The 19,245-nt window shown below is 43.4% G+C and overlaps 1 long non-coding RNA gene across 1 annotated transcript in view; it reads right to left on the reverse strand.

The window, feature by feature from the left end:
• LOC138854019 (uncharacterized) overlaps window positions 1-19,245 on the reverse strand; it is a 65,223-nt gene that overhangs the window by 9,861 nt on the left and 36,117 nt on the right. The window contains exon 2 of the long non-coding RNA XR_011393200.1: window positions 4,907-5,070. This is a non-coding gene — a long non-coding RNA (uncharacterized lncRNA). The remainder of the gene's footprint in view (window positions 1-4,906; window positions 5,071-19,245) is intronic.

Genomic DNA, 19,245 nt, shown 5'->3' on the forward strand with positions numbered 1-19,245 from the left:
ATCAGCTTATCTTAAAAAAGTTGTCTTTATTACATTACATACAATTATTACAAGACTCTGTTACTAAATACTGCTCTAACGGAGCCCAAGAGGTAGAGCTTATGAAAAACCGATAGCCGGAACAAACGAAATGTGGCCAGGGGCAACGCCTCGAACCTCCAGCAACCGGTACAGGGCGAGTACACTTTATCTTGGGAAGATAAAGGCAAAATAAAATCCGCTGCGACCGCCAGATTAACAAAAGTGAGAGAAATCTTTAGAAAGCTCAACAAAGAATTTTGTCTAATCGCTATTCAGCAGGTAGGAAAGATGTGAGCTTAGAGTACAATGAGCAGACCCAGTGGACAACAATGTACTGGAATATTGTGACTCCCACTAGACACAACACAGTCGTCCACCTATCTCTGTTTATACAACAGAGAAGGCCGTTACACAACACAGGGGGTAGTCACACAACACAGGTGGTAGTCACACAACACAGGTGGTAGTCACACAACACAGGTGGTAGTCACACAACACAGGTGGTAGTCACACAACACAGGTGGTAGTCACACAACACAGGTAGTAGTCACACAACACAGGTGGTAGTCACACAACACAGGTGGTAGTCACACAACACAGGCGGTAGTCACACAACACAGGTGGTAGTCACACAACACAGGTAGTAGTCACACAACACAGGGGGTAGTCACACAACACAGGTAGTAGTCACACAACACAGGTGGCAGTCACACAACACAGGTGGTAGTCACACAACACAGGTGGTAGTCACACAACACAGGCGGTAGTCACACAACACAGGTGGTAGTCACACAACACAGGCGGTAGTCACACAACACGGGCGGTAGTCACACAACACAGGTGGTAGTCACACAACACAGGGGGTAGTCACACAACACAGGGGGTAGTCACACAACATACGAGGCAGTCACACAACACAGGGGGTAGTCACACAACACAGGGGGTAGTCACACAACACAGGTGGTAGTCACACAACACAGGGGGTAGTCACACAACACAGGTAGTAGTCACACAACACAGGTGGTAGTCACACAACACAGGTAGTAGTCACACAACACAGGTGGTAGTCACACAACACAGGTGGTAGTCACACAATACAGGTGGTAGTCACACAACACAGGTGGTAGTCACACAACACAGGTGGTAGTCACACAACACAGGTGGTAGTCACGCAACACAGGTGGTAGTCACATAACACAGGTGGTAGTCACACAACACAGGTGGTAGTCACACAACACAGGGGGTAGTCACACAACATACGAGGCAGTCACACAACACAGGGGGTAGTCACACAACACAGGTGGTAGTCACACAACACAGGGGGTAGTCACACAACACAGGTGGTAGTCACACAACACAGGTGGTAGTCACACAACACAGGTGGTAGTCACACAACATAGGGGGTAGTCACACAACACAGGTGGTAGTCACACAACACAGGGGGTAGTCACACAACACAGGGGGTAGTCACACAACATACGAGGCAGTCACACAACACAGGGGGTAGTCACACAACACAGGTGGTAGTCACACAACACAGGGGGTAGTCACACAACACAGGGGGTAGTCACACAACACAGGTGGTAGTCACACAACGCAGGTAGTAGTCACACAACACAGGTGGTAGTCACACAACACAGGTAGTAGTCACACAACACAGGTGGTAGTCACACAACACAGGTTGTAGTCACACAACACAGGTGGTAGTCACACAACACAGGTAGTAGTCACACAACACAGGTGGTAGTCACACAACACAGGTGGTAGTCACACAACACAGGTGGTAGTCACACAACACAGGTGGTAGTCACACAACACAGGTAGTAGTCACACAACACAGGTGGTAGTCACACAACACAGGGGGTAGTCACACAACACAGGGGGTAGTCACACAACATACGAGGCAGTCACACAACACAGGGGGTAGTCACACAACACAGGTGGTAGTCACACAACACAGGTGGTAGTCACACAACACAGGCGGTAGTCACACAACACAGGTGGTAGTCACACAACACAGGTGGTAGTCACACAACACAGGGGGTAGTCACACAACACAGGGGGTAGTCACACAACATACGAGGCAGTCACACAACACAGGGGGTAGTCACACAACACAGGTGGTAGTCACACAACACAGGTGGTAGTCACACAACAAAGGCGGTAGTCACACAACACAGGTGGTAGTCACACAACACAGGTGGTAGTCACACAACACAGGTGGTAGTCACACAACACAGGTAGTAATCACACAACACAGGTGGCAGTCACACAACACAGGTGGTAGTCACACAACACAGGTGGTAGTCACACAACACAGGTGGTAGTTACACAACACAGGGGATAGTCACACAACACAGGTGGTAGTCACACAACACAGGTAGTAGTCACACAACACAGGTGGTAGTCACACAACACAGGTGGTAGTCACACAACACAGGTGGTAGTCACCCAACACAGGTGGTAGTCACATAACACAGGAGGTAGTCACACAACACAGGTGGTAGTCATACAACACAGGTAGTAGTCACACAACACAGGTGGTAGTCACACAACACAGGGGGTAGTCACACAACACAGGTGGTAGTCACACAACACAGGTGGTAGTCACACAACACAGGTAGTAGTCACACAACACAGGTGGTAGTCACAACACAGGTGGTAGTCACACAACACAGGTGGTAGTCACACAACACAGGCGGTAGTCACACAACACAGGTGGTAGTCACACAACACAGGTAGTAGTCACACAACACAGGTGGTAGTCACACAACACAGGTAGTAGTCACACAACACAGGAGGTAGTCACACAACACAGGTGGTAGTCACACAACACAGGTGGTAGTCACACAACACAGGGGGTAGTCACACAACACAGGTGGCAGTCACACAACATACGAGGCAGTCACACAACACAGGGGGTAGTCACACAACACAGGTGGTAGTCACACAACACAGGGGGTAGTCACACAACACAGGTAGTAGTCACACAACACAGGTGGTAGTCACACAACACAGGTAGTAGTCACACAACACAGGTGGTAGTCACACAACACAGGTGGTAGTCACACAACACAGGTAGTAGTCACACAACACAGGTAGTAGTCACACAACACAGGTGGTAGTCACACAACACAGGTGGTAGTCACGCAACACAGGTGGTAGTCACACAACACAGGTGGTAGTCACACAACACAGGTGGTAGTCACACAACACAGGGGGTAGTCACACAACATACGAGGCAGTCATACAACACAGGGGGTAGTCACACAACACAGGTGGTAGTCACACAACACAGGGGGTAGTCACACAACACAGGTGGTAGTCACACAACACAGGTGGTAGTCACACAACACAGGGGGTAGTCACACAACACAGGTGGTAGTCACACAACACGGGGTAGTCACACAACACAGGGGGTAGTCACACAACATACGAGGCAGTCACACAACACAGGGGGTAGTCACACAACACAGGTGGTAGTCACACAACACAGGGGGTAGTCACACAACACAGGGGGTAGTCACACAACACAGGTGGTAGTCACACAACACAGGTAGTAGTCACACAACACAGGTGGTAGTCACACAACACAGGTAGTAGTCACACAACACAGGTGGTAGTCACACAACACAGGTGGTAGTCACACAACACAGGTGGTAGTCACACAACACAGGTAGTAGTCACACAACACAGGTGGTAGTCACACAACACAGGTGGTAGTCACGCAACACAGGTGGTAGTCACACAACACAGGTGGTAGTCACACAACACAGGTGGTAGTCACACAACACAGGTAGTAGTCACACAACACAGGTGGTAGTCACACAACACAGGTGGTAGTCACACAACACAGGTGGTAGTCACACAACACAGGCGGTAGTCACACAACACAGGTGGTAGTCATACAACACAGGTAGTAGTCACACAACACAGGTGGTAGTCACACAACACAGGTAGTAGTCACACAACACAGGTGGCAGTCACACAACACAGGTGGTAGTCACACAACACAGGTGGTAGTCACACAACACAGGCGGTAGTCACACAACACAGGTGGTAGTCACACAACACAGGCGGTAGTCACACAACACGGGCGGTAGTCACACAACACAGGTGGTAGTCACACAACACAGGCGGTAGTCACACAACACAGGGGGTAGTCACACAACACAGGTGGTAGTCACACAACACAGGTGGTAGTCACACAACACAGGGGATAGTCACACAACACAGGTGGTAGTCACACAACACAGGTAGTAGTCACACAACACAGGTGGTAGTCACACAACACAGGTGGTAGTCACACAACACAGGTGGTAGTCACACAACACAGGTGGTAGTCACATAACACAGGTGGTAGTCACACAACACAGGTGGTAGTCATACAACACAGGTAGTCACACAACACAGGTGGTAGTCACACAACACAGGGGGTAGTCACACAACACAGGTGGTAGTCACACAACACAGGGGGTAGTCACACAACACAGGGAGTAGTCACACAACACAGGTGGTAGTCACACAACACAGGTGGTAGTCACACAACACAGGGGGTAGTCACACAACATAGGGAGTAGTCACACAACACAGGGAGTAGTCACACAACACTGGTGGTAGTCACACAACATAGCTGGTAGTCACACAACACAGGGGGTAGTCACACAACACAGGTAGTAGCCACATAACACAGGTGGTAGTCACACAACACAGGGGGTGCCACACAACACAGGAGATAGCAAGACTGCGGAAAAGTGGCGGAGCAACGCAGGCAGCAACACAACACACTACACAAGGGTGACACCCAGTACACACAAGACATCGTGACAACAAACCGCTAGTGAGCACAGTATACAGTAGCCAGATAAGAAGACGTGGTACCCACACATATCTGGTTGAGAAGGTTCTCAGAGAAGCACAGGTAGATCCATGGGTTGACGCAGGACGGTAGTGAAGGCAGCAGCAGCATGATCACGCTCACTGGATGGTAGCTGGAGCCTGTAGGTCCAGGTTAGTGTTAGTACTACACTACCGTATGGCAGATGGAACCTGGAGAGACAAGTCAGTGTTAATAATACACTACTGTATTGTAGATGGAACCTGGAGGGACAGGTCAGTGTTAGTACTACACTACTGTATGCTAGCTGGAGCCTGTAAGTACAGTGTTAGTACTACACTACTGTATGGTAGATGGAACCAGGAGGGACAGGTCAGTGCTAGCATTACACTACTCTATGCTAGGTGGAGGGACAGGCCAGTGTTAGTACTACACTACTCTATGTTAGCTGGAGCCTGTAGGTTCAGGTTAGTAATAGTACTACACTACCACATGGCAGATGAAAACTGGAGAGACAAATCAGTGTTAATATTATACTACTGTACGGTAGATGGAACCTGGAGGGATAGGCAAGTGTTAGTACTACAATACTCTATGTTAGCTGAAGCCTGTATGTACAGGTTAGTATTAGTACTACAATACCGTATGGCAGATGGAACCTGGAGAGACAGGTCAGTGTTAATAATACACTACTGTATGGTAAATGGTACCTGGAGGAACAGGTCAGTGCTAGTACTACACTACTGTATGCTAGCTGGAGCCTGTAGGTTTAGGTCAGTGTTAATAATACACTACTGTATGGTAGATGGTACCTGAAGGGACAGGTCAGTGTTAATAATACACTACTGTATGGTAGATGGAACCTGAAGGGACAGGTCAGTGTTAATAATACACTACTGTATGGCAACAATCTCAAACAACAATAGAAAGTTATTATCATAATGAGATAGAAGAGATAAATCCTTGAGAGATTATCCAACTCCTAGATAATGAGAGGTAATTCGATTTGAGCCAGAGAAAGGAATGGTAATTCTTTGGATTAAAACCCCTTCACCAGCATCACTGCAATCTCACTAAAACAATACCATATACGTATATATATATATATATATATATATATATATATATATATATATATATATATATATATATATATATATATATATATATATATGTATATATATATATGTGTGTGTGTGTGTGTGTGTGTGCAATATAATGAAGATAAGACTTGCGAAAGAAGGGTGCTCAGGAATAAGGTAAGGGAAAGAGGAAGCCATCCCCAACTAAGGAAATCCGATGACAGCCGAAGGGTCCAGATGGAATTACCTTGCAACTCTGGACAGATGGCAAACTGGTGGTGTGGAACTACACATTTGCATACACATTGCCTGACACCTATCTCCAATGTAGCAGGGATGAAGGAGTTGCAGTTGCCAGTGTTAGGAGTTTTCAAAAGTCTAGAAAATACAGTGAACTTGCTGACCCTTGCACAGACGTTCACAGATGTTCACGAAGGTAAATTAATTCACCAAAATCCAGCAATTTGGAGAGAAAACGCGATGGACCACTTAACAACGGTCCAGGATGGACCGAAACGTTGACATAAAGTTCCTCTCCTAAGTGCTTTTTTTTTTTGGTGATTTGTTTCATGAAACAATTCACCATAGTGAAATTTATTTTCCATAAATTTATTTAATTTCAATAAAACATAATACATTATATTCTGGCTAACATACAGGAAAAAGCCAAAAAATATTCATTTTTTTTCTCAATACATATATAGACCGAGAGAAGTGTTTCTCTCAGCTCAGAGTTTACTTTAATCCTTATTTTAGGGATTAAAGTATTCTTGACTGGTGGTGAAAAGGTTACGTACAGCCTTAATGACCCTCGTGTAGCTGATAGCCTTTCAACCCCATTAAACAATACATTTCGTATACCTGGAGAGGGTTTCGGGGGTCTACGCCCCCGTGGCCCGGGGAAACTTTGATACAAGGTGAGAAAAAAGACACTGAAGAGTGAACAGATACTCACTGAGGAGAGAAAAGATACTCACTAAGGAGAGAAAAGATACTGAGAAGAGAAAAAATACTCAATGAGGAGAGAAAAGATACTCATTGAGGTGGGGAAAGATACTGAAGAGAGAAAAGATGATGAAAGGGAGAAAGATGCTGCGAAGGATAAAGATATACTTATTAAGTGAAAAAAACTGGAGCTGTAAGATTAAAATCGAGGGAAACTATTATACTTAAGAGGAAACGTTAAACCCGTAAGTCATATAGCAATGAAGGGCGATGCAAGGACGGGGAAAGTTGGCTCTAATTCCCTGGATGAAGAGCCCTTCAGCAGCATGAAGGCTGTGGGAGGAACTACGCTGAGAGCAGGGACGTTTCTTTCCACACTGAAATTTGATTTAATAATAACTCTGACACTCTGGTTTTGTTTTGGTTATATCGTGGTTTATATGCGTTTCTCTCTGTAAACTACGCTTCTGTTTACACACCACGTTTCTTTTTTAAAGTACGTTTCTGTTTATTTACAGACCACGTTTGTCTAAACAGAATCGTAGTCTAGAAGTAAATAGAGGTTTGTAGTGCACACAGTATCTACAGTACAGTAGTGTGCATATTAATAATAATATCTTTATTTACTACAAGTACATGTACAAGGTATACAGGCCTATCTGACATCAATGACACTACTACATAGAAAGCCACTTGTTATGCATAACAATTCGGGCAAATTAGTTAAGTTTTGTTCCAGGATGCGACCCACACCAATGACTAACTCCCAGGTACCCATTTTACTGATGGGTGAACACAGACAACCGGTGTAAATTATTATTATTATAATCAAAAAGAAGCGCTAAGCCACAAGGACTATACAGCAACCGGTGTAAAGAAACACGCCGGGAATCGAACCTAGACCCTCGCCGTGTGGAGCGAGAGCTTTAGCCACCAGGCCACTTATTAATTAGGACAGTGATGAAATAAGACATTTATTTGGAAAATTAATGTTTATTTGAAAAATACATTCCAATATGACAGAAAACTGATTTAATAAGAAATATGATTACCTTTGCTTTCATAAGCATTGCTACATGCTATGGCATAGAATCGACCAATACTGAACACATCTTGGCAAGTTGTTCGTCGTGATACCAGGTCCTAATAACAGCAGTAATTAGCTTCTCCACAGTTGAAAGTCATGTTTCGCGATCCTGTTTGGTTACTACCCATGGATTCTCAACCGAGTCGAGGTCAGGAGAGTTTTCAGGCCAATTTAGATCGTTTAGCCCACTCTCTTCGAAGAATGTCAGCATTTTTCTGGAAGTGTGGCATGGAGAAAGATCGTGTTGGAAAATGCCTTCTCCATCAGGAAAGTCTCTATCCACAATGGGAAACAAATGAGTTGCCAGGATTGCCTTGTATTTGTCAGTTCATCGTTCCTTCAACAATAACAAGCCGTCCAGGGCCTTGAGCAGTAAAACTACCCCAAAACATCTTAGGTGGGTGTTTTGGCGCTTGTTGAAAGTCTCCATTCCGAAGAAGTTCGCCTTTGCTCCGTCTCACTACCACTTATCTGTAATCATATAGTTCAAAATGCGCAACATCTGACAATATAACTTTTCTCTGTTCATCTCACGTCCATCCCTTATGATCGAGTGACCAACGCAGCCGTTTTTTCTACATAACAGTCAATAACTTGTTTCTTTACTGGCTTTCCGGCAGTTCTACCAACTTCAAGGAGCCATCGTCAAACAGCTGAAGAATCAACATTTCCGCCAGCTGAAGCCAAATCTCTCTGTAGATCTCTGCTAGTTTTCTTGTTATCCTTCATACTATTTCTTCTGATAATCTTGTCATCGTAAGGTGTTGTCTTGCGTTTTCTTATACATCTTCCTCGACGCAAAACTCTACAATCACCAATGTCGTCAGCTCTTTTTAGAATCTGACCTTCCAGCTGACTTCGCTAGGCTCAAATTTTCGGTGATCTGTCTGATACTCAAATCAGTATGCTTTCTAAGAGCTACAATACTTCCACGCATCGTGGGTTTAACATCCGTCATTAATTTCAGCGGTATCACGAACTGAATGGGAGAATCTGGCGAAACCACATTCACTCACGGAGCACGTTTGCAGGAATAGCCTTACAGAACAACAGCAGTTGTAGCACTGACGAGAGTCGCAAGGTAACACTGGTATGCTACAGTGGTCCAGGGCACTGGCACAGTGGTCCACATAGTGACTCAAGCATATAAGTTGTCGGTAAATCTGAATTTTTGTTTTCATGAGGAAGGCCTACATCAGCAGGGTCTTACAGTACCTGGAGAACATATGCTCATCTGATGCGATCCGAGAAAGGAAAGGGTAACTCCCTTTCCTTGTATCAGGAACCTTTACCTGCATCAAAGCTCCTCAGATTAAAGTTAATTACTTCCCATCCCCCCAGTATAGGTTTAGCACTTCCCCATGATTACAATAATGGAGGAGGGGTTAAGTAGTATTGGCAAGTGAGGACAGCACATGGTATGAAATCAATCAAAGTACTAATTTCTTTTATCTTGGCTTGCATCCCTCTATATTTTACACTCAGATGGTTTCCATTATCATAACTTTGACCTCAACAAAGGCTCAAATCAATCCCTTGTCACATTCGCTTACCTGACCTTCAATAAATCAGAACCAAAATAAATGACGAGTCCTTTTTTAACCTATGGATCGATAATGACCCGAGTCAGTGAGTACAGGACAGCTTAGTCACAACTATCCCACGTTTTCCTCCGTCCTCGACCATTGTCAAGTTAGGTTGTGAATTGTGCCAACCATGATATTGTGACTTATTATTCTATACATCTTAATCAAACCAATTCAACAAAATACCTACAAATTTATTAGTGCATTTTCTGAATATTTATTTCTGAGCAAACGTGATGCTAATCCTGATTATTATTATTATTATAATCAAAAAGAAGCGCTAAGCCACAAGGGCTATACAGCAATGCTAATCCTGAAATTTTCTGCATTTCTAAGTTAACATTTTTTATTCAACGTTGAGAGAGACCAGGCCTCACTGCATGCTGCAGTATATCCAGTGTTAGTAGCTATAGCAGTGATAAGAACTAAGTCAACTCTGTTATACTGTTTATCACAGCTGACTGGTTGACTGCCAATTATCACAAGTAGTACGGAAGGGTATATACACAGAGAGGTGTGTGTATCTCTTAGTACAGGTATGCTTACAGTTTATTTTAATCCTATCTTTAGGGATTAAAATATTCTTGACTGGTGGTGTACAGGTGAAAGGCAGCTACTAGGCTTTAAATCTAGCAAACTAATCTAATCTATATGATGTAGATAATGTATGTGAAATTTAATGCTGAACATGTGAGAGATTATTCTGAATATGCTGTAAGAGATGATGCTGAACTCGCTGTGAGAAATGACGCTTAACACGCTTCATAATGTAATGACTTGTTATAGAGCGCAGTCCGGTAACTCGAGCAACAATATTCGACATTCTGACGGTCAAACACTCAGTTTTCACTCACTAGCTACCAGCCCGGTGGTTCTCAAGGCCCAACTGAGGAATCACCCACCACATGAGAGTAATCAAGCAAGACAACACACCCTGTCTGCCCCAAAGTTTACAGCGGTAGTTTATGGGCTAACAATAGTTTGCAACTGGCACACTGTTCCAACATTCCCACACAGACATTATATATGCTAAACCTTCATAGTTCCCCTCAAGGGAGGTTCCTTGACGCTGGTGAGGGGCTCTTGATCTAGGGAATTGAATCTGTGCTCCGGTTCCCTGAACTGAGCCTGAATACCTTCCATCCCCCCCCCCACGTGCGCTGTATAATCCTACGGGTTTAGCGCTACCCATGATTATAATAACAATTATAAACCTTTATAACACTAGAAAACAAACTCAACACACAACGTAAGTTTAACCTACGATAAAGCATTAATAATAAACGCAACTTAGTGTGCTCCTATGTACTAGGTTACGTAAGGTTTGTCAGGAAAAAGGACAAGTGTTTCTTGACGCGGGTGTTAGATGATGACCCGCCGTTGGAGCTTTTTGTCATTTGACCGAGGCCTTTCGTTTGCTTGCCGCTCCACCTTTAAAAATTATGGTCATAGTTATAACCAACATATTTAATATGTACCAATAATACCTGCATACCCTCAAGACTACGCTATAAAATATTTGTATGCAATGTACGCAAAACAAATAAAAACTTGCATATAATTATATATATATATATATATATATATATATATATATATATATATATATATATATATATATATATATATATATATATGGGGGTCCACCTCTGGTGTAAATTATGGGACCCATAGCCTCGGAGAAGTGGATAAAAAGGCTTCAAGGAAGAGTATTTGGATTTCTTCCTGAAGCCGTTTAAATATTCCACTTCTCCTACCACCCCATCTTTTCATTATTTTTTACCAATAGGTATATTTTATTACATAATATGGTACAAAAGGTTTAAGAGATAAATTGTTGATAAGATAAGATAAGATTTTGTTCGGATTTTTAACCCCGGAGGGTTAGCCACCCAGGATAACCCAAGAAAGTCAGTGCGTCATCGAGGACTGTCTAACTTATTTCCATTGGGGTCCTTAATCTTGTCCCCCAGGATGCGACCCACACCAGTCGACTAACACCCAGGTACCTATTTGCTGCTAGGTGAACAGGACAACAGGTGTAAGGAAACGTGTCGGAATTTCCACCCGCCGGGAATCGAACCCGGGCCCTCCGTGTGTGAAGCGGGAGCTTTAGCCACCAGACCACCGGGCCACTAGTTGCATGCATATATATATATATATATATATATATATATATATATATATATATATATATATATATATATATATATATATATATATATATATATATATATATATATATATATATATATATATATATATATATATATATATATAACTGGTCAATTAGAAAAAAGTCATTTAAAATTAAGTCCTTTCTAAAATTTTCTCTTATACGTTTAAAGATTTTTTCATTTATATTAATGTAAAAATTAATAACTTTGTACCAAAAACAAATTAGAAAATTTATCTACCCTATTATAACAACAGTAATTTAATTTAACCTAATCCAACTAAATACATTTTCGATAAGTTTACAATAATTTAATAATAAACAAACACAATGAAATGTATCTTTTTTCGTTAGGCTCAGAATTATATTTGCGAAATTATTGCATACACTCTACATCAAAGTAAGCCCGAGTGTAGAAAGTGCCAAGTACTTTGATGGTCATTGATGACCATCAAAGAAGAACAGTTTTTGATAGAGCATATCAGGAACAGTTGTTACCCTAGATAAGCAGCAATAAGGGAAAACACAAACACAACATGAATGTGACGCATTCCTGATGTTCAACAACTAAGAAAAGCCAATAATGCATAACTATAATGCCAGCTCAATCATTTAATACGAGGTTGCAGGGAAGAGATAGGGAACCACAGTCATAAATGTGTCATGGGAGGCACTGAGGAGTGCAAACCCTTGTTCTTGCGTCTCTGCCCACCACAACAGCAAGTTGACACTTTTAAAATCTTTGTTAACTAATAAAAAGAGACACAGTAAGCAACGTTTATTTCAGGCTCACAGGGGCTAGTCTGTCATGTGGACAACCACACAAAAGCTTGCACAACAATACTTTTTGGACAGCGTTTCTATTTCAACAGAGCTCTTTCAAGTCACGTGTCGTTTTCACAGGTGTGCTTCTGTGTGACCCAATACAACCTGATAGTCTGTCACCATAGATCAAGCTTCATTATTCACAATATCAGAAACAAAAAACTCAAGTGTCTGTCACAGTGTATTAGAGATATTACAAATGCCGTTTTATAATTTTCTATTATATTATTTTAAAATAACACTTAATATAAATTAATATATATACACTATTATTTTGCCACAAGTTTTAAATTAAAATCAGCTTCTACCACAAACTGGAAATATTTGATATCCCTTATCTATCACTGCGATAAAAGAAAATTAATGAATGTCAAAAACATTTTCGTATAATGCACTTTGAATAATTTGAATTGTCAAAATAAAAAAAATTACAATTAAAAAAATGGGTTGCAGATGTGTATTATTATTATTATAATCAAGGGGGAGCACTAAACCCGTAGGATTATGTAGCTGCAGATGTGTAGTGTGGAGCACCTGAGGGATCACCTGGATTCACATTGAGCGAAACGTTGTGTGTCTCAGTCACCACTTTTTACTTTGTTGAATTATTATTATTATAGTAACGGGGAAGTATCTGAACACGCAAGAGTCATACAGCACCTTGGAAATATGAGGTAAAGAAGTTCGAGTCAAGGGGAGGTAGCTTATTATATATCAAGAGCCCTTCCCCGGCATCAAGGCTCTTCCCTTGAAGGACACCTTGGATGATGTACATCCTGCACGAAGAACACACTGACTTCCTTATCTCCATTATTATAATTATTTATTAATATTATTACATTCTTGAGGAACTCCTGAACAGGGAGGGCAGTTTCAATTTAAAGTCAAGTCCATTTACTAGCATCAAGGCACTTCACTTTAAAAGAGTTTTCTCCATTAAGGTCCATCTTAAGACATCCACATCCGAAGCCCTGACTTCCACCTTCTACCAGCAATCAGAAATTTTGCCACAACAAGTGTAGAAGTATTCAAAAAGAAACTGTACCACTACTTCCGCAGTGTGCCAGATCAACAAGGCTGTGACGGATATGTGGGCATGCAACAGCAACAGCAGCCTGGCTGAGCGAAGCAATCAACAGGGTGACCTGGACCCAGGCCGGCAGCGAGAGTAGAAAACATATCGAAATACGTCATAGGTACAATAAAAAATATGGTTAAATATCGTTTTGCAGGAAATTAGTAAGGAACGGGAAACACTTTCCCTCCATTGTTCCCAGCGAGTCTGCCTCCTCGGGCAACACACAAACCCTCTGAGGTAATGACTTTCCAAGTTGTCACTGGCACTAATGGTGAGCTGCAGCTGCTGCTTCACGATGGTTAGTGAGCTGCTGCTGCTTCACGATGGTTAGTGAGCTGCTGCTGCTTCACGACGACTAATGAGCTGCTGCTGCTGTTGCTTCAAGATAACTAGTGAGCTGCTGCTGCTGCTGCTTTAAGGTGACTTGTGAGCTGCTGCTGCTGCTGCTGCTGCTGCTGCTCCACGTTGACTAATGAGCTGCTGCTGCTTCACGATGACTGATAACCGGAGAGATACTATCCTCCTTCCTGGATCCTCTTCTCAACTACTCTCAGCACCCATCACCTCCCATTAGTTGGTGAAGGTACTAACACCCACCACCTCCCATTAGTTGGTGAAGGTGCTAACACCCACCACCTCCCATTAGTTGGTGAAGGTACTAACATCCATCACCTCCCATTAGTTGGTTAAGGTACTAACACCCATCACCTCCCATTAGTCGGTGAAGGTGCTAACACCCGTCACCTCCCATTAGTTGAAGGTGCAAACATCCACCACCTCCCATTAGTTGGTGAAGGTGCTAACACCCGTCACCTCCCATTAGTTGGTGAAGGTGCTAACACCCGTCACCTTCCATTAGTTGGTGAAGGTGCTAACACCCGTCACCTCCCATTAATTGGTGAAAGTACTAGCACCCATCACCTCCCATTAGTTGGTGAAGGTACTAGCACCCATCACCTCCCATTAGTTGGTGAAGGTACTAGCACCCATCACCTCCCATTAGCTGGTGAAGGTACTAGCACTCATCACCTCACATTAGTTGGAGGTACTAGCAACCATCACCTCCCATTAGTTGGTGAAGGTACTAGCACCCATCACCTCCCATTAGTTGGTAAAGGTACTAACACCCATCACCTCCCATTAGTTGGTGAAGGTACTAGCACCCATCACCTCCCATTAGTTGGTGAAGGTACTAGCACCCATCACCTCCTATTAGTGAGGGTACTAGCACCCATCACCTCCCATTAGTTGGTGAAGGTACTAGCACCCATCACCTCCCATTAGTTGAAGGTACTAGCAGCCATCACCTATTAGTGAAGGTATTAGCATCCATCACCTTCCATTAGTTGGTGAAGGTACTAGCACCCATCACCTCCCATTAGTTGAAGGTACTAGCACCCATCACCTCCCATTAGTTGAAGGTACTAGCAGCCATCACCTCCTATTAGTGAAGGTACTAGCACCCATCACCTTCCATTAGTTGGTGAAGGTACTAGCACCCATCACCTTCCATTAGTTGGTGAAGGTACTAGCACCCATCACCTTCCATTAGTTGGTGAAGGTACTATCACCCATCACCTTCCATTAGTTGGTGAAGGTACTAGCAGCCATCACCTCCCATTAGTTGAAGGTACTAGCAGCCATCACCTCCTATTAGTGAAGGTACTAGCACCCATCACCGTCCATTAGTTGGTGAAGGTACTAGCACCCATCACCTTCCATTAGTTGAAGGTACTAGCACCCATCACCTTCCAGTAGTTGGTGAAGGTACTAGCACCCATCACCTTCCATTAGCTGGTGAAGGTACTAGCACCCATCACCTCCCACTAGCTGATGAAGGTACTAGCACTCATCACCTTCCATTAGTTGGTGAAGGTACTAGCACCTATCACCTTCCATTAGTTGGTGAAGGTACTAGCACCCATCACCTCCCATTAGCTGGTGAAGGTACTATCACCCATCACCGTCCATTAATTGGTGAAGGTACTAGCACCCATCACCTTCCATTAGCTGGTGAAGGTACTAGCACCCACCACAATCCATTAGTTGGTGAAGGTACTAGCACCCATCACCTTCCATTAGTTGGTGAAGGTACTAGCACCCATCACCTTCCATTAGCTGGTGAAGGTACTATCACCAATCACCGTCCATTAGTTGGTGAAGGTACTAGCACCTATCACCTCCCATTAGTTGGTGAAGGTACTAGCACCCATCACCTCCCATTAGCTGGTGAAGGTACTATCACCCATCACCTTCCATTAGTTGGTGAAGGTACTAGCACCCATCACCTTCCATTAGTTGGTGAAGGTACTAGCACCCATCACCTTCCATTATCTGGTGAAGGTACTATCACCCATCACCGTCCATTAGTTGGTGAAGGTACTAGCACCCATCACCTTCCATTAGTTGGTGAAGGTACTAGCACCTATCACCTCCCATTAGTTGGTGAAGGTACTATCACCCATCACCTTCCATTAGTTGGTGAAGGTACTATCACCCATCACCTCCCATTAGCTGGTGAAGGTACTATCACCCATCACCTTCCATTAGTTGGTGAAGGTACTAGCACCTATCACCTCCCATTAGTTGGTGAAGGTACTAGCACCCATCACCTCCCATTAGCTGGTGAAGGTACTATCACCCATCACCGTCCATTAGTTGTTGAAGGTACTAGCACCCATCACCTTCCATTAGTTGGTGAAAGTACTAGCACCCATCACCTTCCATTAGCTGGTGAAGGTACTATCACCCATCACCGTCCATTAGTTGGTGAAGGTACTAGCACCTATCACCTCCCATTAGTTGGTGAAGGTACTAGCACCCATCACCTCCCATTAGCTGGTGAAGGTACTATCACCCATCACCGTCCATTAGTTGTTGAAGGTACTGTCACCCATCACCGTCCATTAGCTGGTGAAGGTACTATCACCCATCACCGTCCATTAGTTTTTAAAGGTACTAGCACCCATCACCTTCCATTAGTTTGTGAAGGTACTATCACCCATCACCGTCCATTAGTTGGTGAAGGTACTATCACCCATCACCGTCCATTAGTTGGTGAAGGTACTAGCACCCATCACCTTCCATTAGTTGGTGAAGGTACTATCACCCATCACCGTCCATTAGCTGGTGAAGGTACTATCACCCATCACCGTCCACTAGTTGAAGGTACTAGCACCCATCACCTTCCATTAGTTGGTGAAGGTACTATCACCCATCACCTTCCATTAGTTGGTGAAGGTACTATCACCCATCACCGTCCATTAGTTGGTGAAGGTACTATCACCCATCACCGTCCATTAGTTGGTGAAGGTACTAGCACCCATCACCTTCCATTAGCTGGTGAAGGTACTAGCACCCATCACCTTCCATTAGCTGGTGAAGGTACTAGCACCCATCACCGTCCATTAGCTGGTGAAGGTACTAGCACCCATCACCTTCCATTAGCTGGTGAAGGTACTAGCACCCATCTTCTTCCATTAGCTGGTGAAGGTACTAGCACCCATCACCGTCCATTAGCTGGTGAAGGTACTAGCACCCATCACCTTCCATTAGCTGGTGAAGGTACTAGCACCCATCACCTTCCATTAGCTGGTGAAGGTACTAGCACCCATCACCGTCCATTAGCTGGTGAAGGTACTAGCACCCATCACCTTCCATTAGCTGGTGAAGGTACTAGCACCCATCACCTTCCATTAGCTGGTGAAGGTACTAGCACCCATCACCGTCCATTAGCTGGTGAAGGTACTAGCACCCATCACCGTCCATTAGCTGGTGAAGGTACTAGCACCCATCACCGTCCATTAGCTGGTGAAGGTACTAGCACCCATCACCGTCCATTAGCTGGTGAAGGTACTAGCACCCATCACCTTCCATTAGCTGGTGAAGGTACTAGCACCCATCACCGTCCATTAGCTGGTGAAGGTACTAGAACCCATCACCGTCCATTAGCTGGTAAAGGTACTAGCACCCATCACCGTCCATTAGCTGGTGAAGGTACTAGCACCCATCACCTTCCATTAGCTGGTGAAGGTACTAGCACCCATCACCTTCCATTAGCTGGTGAAGGTACTAGCACCCATCACCTTCCATTAGCTGGTGAAGGTACTTTTTTTGAAATGCAATCGGCGGTACCTTTCCCTATCGTGAATCAAACCTAATTACCCTGTACTCCTATTCCCAGGAGCTGTGTGACCTTGCGAGTTTAGAGCTTCAAATGACTATAATAACAATAATGATAAATTAGACACATGTGCAACTCTGAGTATCTTTACCCAGAGTTGCACGTGTCTAATTTATCAACGTGTCGGTTCTCTGAGCCATTCATCTGCAATAATAATATTAATATTATTAACACTAAGTAGGCTAGAGACATGTCTGAGACCAATATATAGTGTGTAAATATTATGCAAAGAATTTGAGAACGTATAAATTAGAATGCGGTGTGGGGTCAACAAGGACTGGGAATTAGAGAGGATATGTAGAGAACTAGGATGACGAAGAGGGGTTTATAAATCTGGTGTGGAAGGCAGGTGGGTTAGGGGACGTCCCAGAAACTGTTGGAAGTAGTGGGTAAAGGAGGATTTAGTACTAGGGCCTTGAGCATCCAGCAGGCTGATGTAAGCGTGTTACATGAGCAGGAAAACACGCGGTTTTTAATGATTGACGTACTGCTAGAGTGTGAGCGAGGTAATATTTATGAAGGTATTCAGGGGAAACCGGTTAGCCGGACTTGATGTGCTTGGTACCGGGGATCCTTCAAATACCGCTACCAAGGATCCCTCAGGTATCAACTACTGGAATACCCTCAGGTACCAGCTACTGGGGATCCCTCAGGTACCAGCTACCGGGGGTACCTCAGGTACCAGCTACAGGGGATCCCTCAGGTACCAGCTACAAGGGATCCCTCAGGTAGTAGCTACCGGGGATCTCACAGGTGCCAGCTACCGGGGATCCTTCAGGTACCAGGTACGGGGAATCCCTCATTGCAACAGCATATCAAAAGCTAATGAGGAAAAAATGCGACGTCTATTTCCGGCGTGGTAATGAGAGGCGCGCCGCCATGAAAAACCTCAATAGAGTTTCACAAATTGTGCAAATCACGATACAAGTCATTTCAGCAGGATCATTAAGCACATATCAAAGTCTGTTGACTCGAATAATTTTAAACTGTTCTCACGACTTATAAATATTCCAAACCTAGTTTAATCTGCTTAATTTATTGCAGAGGATTAATGGCTTACGATAATACGCAATAAAAATAACATTGAAAAATTCAGTTTTATACTTTATAACAAGCGAACACTGATTTAAATTCGAAGAAATAAATGTGATTTTATATATATATATATATATATATATATATATATATATATATATATATATATATATATATATGTATGTATGTATGTATATATATATATATATATATATATATATATATATATATATATATATATATATATATATATATATATATATATATATATCCCTTCATAAATATGAGAGAGAGAGAAAGGGAGGCGGGAGGTGGCAGAGAATACTAAAGGAAACTGGTACACAACGCACAACGATGAAATTAATTATAATTTGCTGTACATTCAGCTTC

The sequence above is a fragment of the Cherax quadricarinatus genome, chromosome 46 (assembly GCF_038502225.1).
Source record: "Cherax quadricarinatus isolate ZL_2023a chromosome 46, ASM3850222v1, whole genome shotgun sequence".
In the NCBI taxonomy this organism is placed as follows: Eukaryota; Metazoa; Arthropoda; class Malacostraca; order Decapoda; family Parastacidae; genus Cherax; species Cherax quadricarinatus.